The sequence below is a fragment of the Gymnoscopelus microlampas genome (genome assembly GCF_963454915.1).
Source record: "Gymnoscopelus microlampas genome assembly, chromosome: 16".
Classification (NCBI taxonomy): domain Eukaryota; kingdom Metazoa; phylum Chordata; class Actinopteri; order Myctophiformes; family Myctophidae; genus Gymnoscopelus; species Gymnoscopelus microlampas.
This window is the reverse complement of record NC_139953.1, coordinates 8,544,151-8,550,150: the sequence shown is the minus strand read 5'-3', so window position 1 is coordinate 8,550,150 and position 6,000 is coordinate 8,544,151. Positions and strand designations below refer to the sequence as shown.

The 6,000-nt window shown below is 46.9% G+C and overlaps 1 protein-coding gene across 2 annotated transcripts in view; it reads left to right on the top strand.

Moving 5' to 3' along the window:
- Positions 1 to 1,128: 1,128 nt before the first annotated feature.
- The window catches only part of hivep2a (HIVEP zinc finger 2a), a 181,021-nt gene continuing 176,149 nt past the window's right edge, over positions 1,129 to 6,000 (top strand). For both annotated transcript variants that reach the window (XM_084083277.1, XM_084083275.1), the window contains exon 1: positions 1,129 to 1,651. The gene's annotated coding sequence lies outside the window, so the exon portion shown is untranslated. The remainder of the gene's footprint in view (positions 1,652 to 6,000) is intronic.

Below are 6,000 nucleotides of genomic sequence, written 5' to 3'. Positions count from 1 at the left end.
GCACGCACGCACGCGCGCGCGCACACACACACACACACACACACACACACACACACACACGCGCGCACGCAAGCACGCACGCAAGCACGCACGCACACCTGCTAAGCCTTCAGGACTTTCTGTTCATAGGTCAGGAGATTGACTCTGTGTTCTGCCTGTCTGTCTGTCTGTCTGCCTTACTGGCGGAAGCAGGTGGGTCATGAGAGAGAGAGAGAGAGAGAGAGAGAGAGAGAGAGAGAGAGAGAGAGAGAGAGAGAGAGAGAGAGAATAATTAGTATCAGTTATCAGTTATTATCAGTTTAGTGACACATTCATGTGATCTGGGTGTATAAACTGTGGGAGGAAAATGTAGGATGATTCCTCCCCCCCGTAAATATCAGACAGACAGACAGACAGACAGACAGACAGACAGACACAGTGTACAGACAAAGCCTCCAGAGGTGACCGGGGAATCCTCTCTCTCTCTCTCTCCTCTCTCTCTCTCTCTCTCTCTGTGCTGGCTCACTGAGCTCTCTCCACCGGCCACTACCCCTTCCCTTACCCCCCCCCCCCCCCTCACAGCCATGGTTGCGCACTGGGGGATCCGATGACGTCACAGCCTGAGCACTCCTGCACTGTCACACGCACACGCACGCACGCTGCCTCTCTAGTGCGCATCTCTCTCTCTCTCTCTCTCTCTCTCTCTCCCTCAATGCTATTCTGGGAAGTGGCGCTTGGAATAACCCCCCGTGTGTACATAATGTGTGTGTGTGTGTGTGTGTGTGTGTGTGTGTGTGTGTGTGTGTGTGTGTGTGTGTGTGTGTGTGTGTGTGTGTGTGTGTGTGTGTGTGTCTCCTGATTTCACCCTAACACTCCCACACATAACACACTGACGTCTGAACACAACACAACACACACACGCGCGCGCGCGCGCACACACACACACACACACACACACACACACACACACACACACACACTTTCGCTTGGCTGTCTGGGCGACTGCAGCAGCAGCAGCAGTGTAGCTACAGCAGAGAGAGAGAGAGAGAGAGAGAGAGAGAGAGAGAGAGAGAGAGAGAGAGAGAGAGAGAGAGAGAGAGAGAGAGAGAGAGAGAGAGAGAGAGAGAGAGAGAGAGAGAGAGAGAGAGAGAGAATTCTTTCATTTTCACCAGCAACTTTCCTTCCGTCGGCAGCTGCCGCCGACAAGAGGAAGCCACCAGGCGGCTGGACTGGACAGACACTGACCGAGGACAGGACAGGACAGGACAGGAGGCGACACGAGCGTCGCACAAATAAAATAATTCTCTTTAAAATGAACTCTCTCTGGATCCCTAGCAACACTAGTACAATTGGGTACAATTATTAGATTATTTTTTATTTTTTATTTTTTATTTTTGTCACCCGGCGACAAGAATTGTCACAAACCCGAATTGTCAAACAAACAAACAAACTAACTAACAGACAGACAGTCAAGAGAGAGAGAGAGAGAGAGATCAGCAGCACGGGGGGGAAGGAGTTGTCATCATCACGGCCAATAAGCCGAGCCAGCTGCGGCGGCGGCGGCGGGGCTTGTTGTCATTGTGAAGCCGAGGCGGAGGAGCCTAGAGCCGGCTGAAGAGGAGAGCTAGAGGCGCTGACAGAGACACACTATCTATCCTCCAGTCCGCACACGGTAAGTAAAAGGAAGGGGGTGGAAAGGAAGGGGAGGGAAGGACACACACACATATTTTCAACGTGACACTAGTGGCATGTCGGTGACTCGGGTGCCGAATGGCACTTTAATAACTGCCAGGGGTGGGACGTGTACCGTTTCGGTTCAGTTTCGCTTGGCAGTGGCACTAAAAAGGCAGCGAACAAACCCTATAAAGAAGCTTTGGCTTTGGCCCCTCTAGCAGCGTTTTAGAATGGTTTGTTTGGCTTTATAAGGGCACGGCACGGCACGGCTCTGTGTGTTAGTAGGGGGAATACCCCTCTCGGTCGGTGCTTGCTTGCATTGCATGCAGATTAGCCGCGGTTGCGTAATATGCGTTGGAATTCGGCAGCTCAGCCTCAGCCTACATGAGCTTGCCTTTGCTGCCTGCCTGCCTTGGCCAGTGTATGTGTGAGAGACTGTGTGTGTGTTGCACGGCACAGCACGGCACAGTACAGTACAGCACGGCAAGAGAACGGCCGCTGCAGAGAGAAAGAGAACCGTTCAATTTAACCCCGAATTTGGACCAAATGTAATGTCCATTTTGATCCACTCTCGGGGCTAAGACATGGATACACACTGACACACTGTGGATTTTGAATGTGCATTGTATATGGATCTATGTATGTGTGTGTGTGTGTGTGTGTGTGTGTGTGTGTGTGTGTGTGTATGTATGTGTGTGTGCGAGAGTGAGGATGGTGGGTGGTGCGCTGGCTCGTTCCGGGAATGTTCCATGACGTGTTGCCCGTCTTGAAGAGGGGCCCCTCTGGGGAGGCTCCGACGGACGACCCGACACTGCTGTGTTTCTCTCTCTCTCTCTCTCTCTCTCTCTCTCTCTCTCTCTCTCTCTCTCTCTCTCTCTCTCTCTCTCTCTCTCTCCACACAAACATGCTCAATACTCATGCTATTGCCCCTCTGTGTCTCTCCTTCTGTCTCTCTGTTTCTGTCTTACCACCACCCCTCCTCTCTCTCTCTCCCTCCCTCCCTCCCTCTCTCTCTCTTTAACATGCCTGCTGACACACTGTTATTCTGGAAAATATTATTTATGTCCCTGTTTGTATTCATGCTATTTCCAGTCCATAGATTTCCACCGCATCAGTCTCGCCAGCTACACATTACAAACATAGTTTTTGTAATGTATTTTCTTATGGCCTATACCCTCAGAGGGAGAGAGAGAGAGAGAGAGAGAATGTAAAATGAATAAAGAGTGTAATAGATATGTTATCTAAACATATTCTAGTTTCATTGTTTGTCTGTTTATGCTCACTAGTTTCAATGTACAGATTGTTATTGCGATTGTATATTGTTTAGTACTGATGCTATAGGTTACCTGGTTCTATGTAGCCTATGTGATTGCATTACTTACTGTAAGTCGCTCTGGAGAAGAGCATCTGCTAAATGCCTAAGTTGTAATTGTAATCGTGGGAGGACAGGCAGGTGTGAGAGAGAGAGAGAGAGAGACATATTTTTTTATTTTTTGCTTTTCACCCCTTTGTCGTTATGCCAGTTATTTCCTTCCCACACACATTTTTTGTTGTCACTGCTTTCAAACATGTTTTTGGGGTCATTTTGTCGTCTATACTCAGGCTTTTGTGAGCACCCCAGACAGTTTTTAAGTTGCTCGATTCAGTATTTAGATATTTGATATTCATTTTATCGGACACGCCCCCTTCTTTTATAAACCCATTGTAACTTCATTAAACTCTATTTTAACCTTGATAGACTCATTGAAAACACCCGTCCTTGGTTCCGGTGACTGATATTGATATTGTCCTTCTAATACGTGAGGGAGCCGTGCTTTTTCCAAATTACCTTTTTCATTCATTTTATTTTATTTATATTATGGTATTTCATTATTTTCATTTTCCAAAAACATTATTAAAAGCAATTGAATTGAAAAGGTTTAAGAGCTGATAGTCTAAACCAGGGGTCTTCAACAGGGGGTCTGGGACCCTTAGGGGGTCCTCAGAGTTACTACAGGGGGGTCACCAAATATTTGTGTCATATGACCTTTTTTTTTTAACCACTTAACCCCAATCTGGGAACCCATCGCCAAATAAAAAGGAAAAACAGCGCCCTCTGCTGTTCTTTACTCTTTAACTTGGCTCTGGGCCGAGCTCAATGGAGCACCCGTGCGCAAGGAAACCAGGGTTTTGGTGTGCCCTCAGCGCCCCACTTCCGGTGGTGCGCTTATGTTTTCATTCCCACTAGCAATATTTCTACACGGAACACTAACACCACTTCTCCCAGAGAACATGGATCGTTTTGGTTATAAGCCCACTTGTTTATATGATGAAAGAGCAAGTTAAAATGTGCATATATTTCCATGGTTTTGTTTCCTCCAAGGACGCTATTGTTAAATTAGTTCAGGTTGGTTTCAGTGGGAAGGGAGCGCAAGACAGTAAATCCCGCCCACTACATTTGACTGGGTAAAGCGCGGCCTGCTTCCTGATCTGAAGGCACGCCCACTTGTAAGCTAACGCGCGCACGTTCTGAACGGGGCTCTCGACAGATTCAGTAGCGTAGCTCTGAATCTGCTCTTGAGAGATTACTTGAACCCTAGCATCCCTATTCTGAGGGGAACATTAGCCGAAAATAGCAGATCTACAAGCTCACAGCGCCTCACAGCGTGAGGCGTTGTAGATCTTGTAGATCGGCTGTTTTCAGCAAAGAGGCTTTGGTGTAGGGGGAAGACCAGTATTGAGGGTTTAAGTAACTGTCTCTGAGAATACACATTAACATGAATCCAACACAACGCTAACGCTAACACAAGTCGATGAAGCTATCTATGAAATCTATGAAGAAAAAGTGACCCGTAAATGGGTCCCGACCCCCTGTTTGGGAAACAGTGCTGTAGAGGACCTCATCATATAATCTGCTGATAGCACTCATGGTAACTGTGTGTGTGTGTGTGTGTGTGTGTGTGTGGAGAGATGGACCTACGTACCATCTGTCCCTGTGCCACCTCAGACGGCCCTGGTGCTGTTCAGCACAGGACACGTGCACACGCACGCACATGCGCACGCTGGCACGAACACACACACACTCACTCCCTCGTCGGCACAAGCAGAGATGCACGTACATATGTGAAAACACACACACGCACACATCCACACACGCACGCATGCATGCACCCACCCACCCACGCACTCGCACACACACACACACACACACACACACACACACACACACACACACACACACACACACACACACACACACACACACACACACACACACAGACATACACGAAAGTAGGCATGTACACATACACACATGCGAGTGCAGACATGCGTGTGTGCTCTCTCTGTCTCTCTCTCTTTAACACACACACACACACACACACACACACACACACACACACACACACTGTTACCAGGGAGGACAGGAAGGGAGTTGTACGGAGCATGTGCGCGAAACGGTGAGCTAGTGCGCTAAACATTCAATTAATGTATTATTGATGGCACAGGGGAATGGCGTGCGTGTGCACGCACATGCGAGGGAAATGGTGCATCACACGTGTATATCAACCACATATCAAGGGGAGCGCTCCCACTTACAGCTACTTAATGCAGTTCGATTCAAATTAGGGCCGGGAAATTAACCGGAAATATATCGAAATGGACATTTAGTACCAATAGCTGACTTAATCTTGTAGATTAAAGGGTAAGTGTAAGTGATATTTTTTGTTACAATAAGTGTTAAAAAGCGCTATGTTCTGAATAGTGCTCATTGCTATATAATAGAGTGTTTGTTCAGTAACAGGAGTCTCCCCGTCTCTCCAGCTGATCCAATCAGGAGAGAGAACTCGCACAGGATACAGATTAAACAAGTTCAATTGGAAGTGATGACACTGAGAAATGAGCTGACAAAATTGAAACTGGAACACTAAAATGCAGATTTATTTTCTGTTTATTAAAGAGCTGAAGAGACATGGAGACTCCTATTACCGAACAAACACTCTATAGCAATGATTACTATCAGAATATCTTGCTTTAACTTTTTAACTAAAAACTTTTAGTTTTAACCAAAACACATCACTTACCCTACCTATAATCGATAAGCAGTTTAAAAAATATATATATATATATTTTTTGGGGGGCTTTTCTGCCTTTATTCGATATAACAATAGAGAGACAGGAAACAGGGAGGGAGTTCGGGAGTGACATACAGTACAGCAAAGGGCCACCAGGCTCAGGAATCGAACCCAGGACTCTCTGTCAGGCATGTGGTACGCGCCTTAACGTTTAACCACTCAGCTAAAAATATACATCATTTTGTATTTCTTATATCAGCGGATCAATTCATCTATTACTTTCAATGGGGTGTCG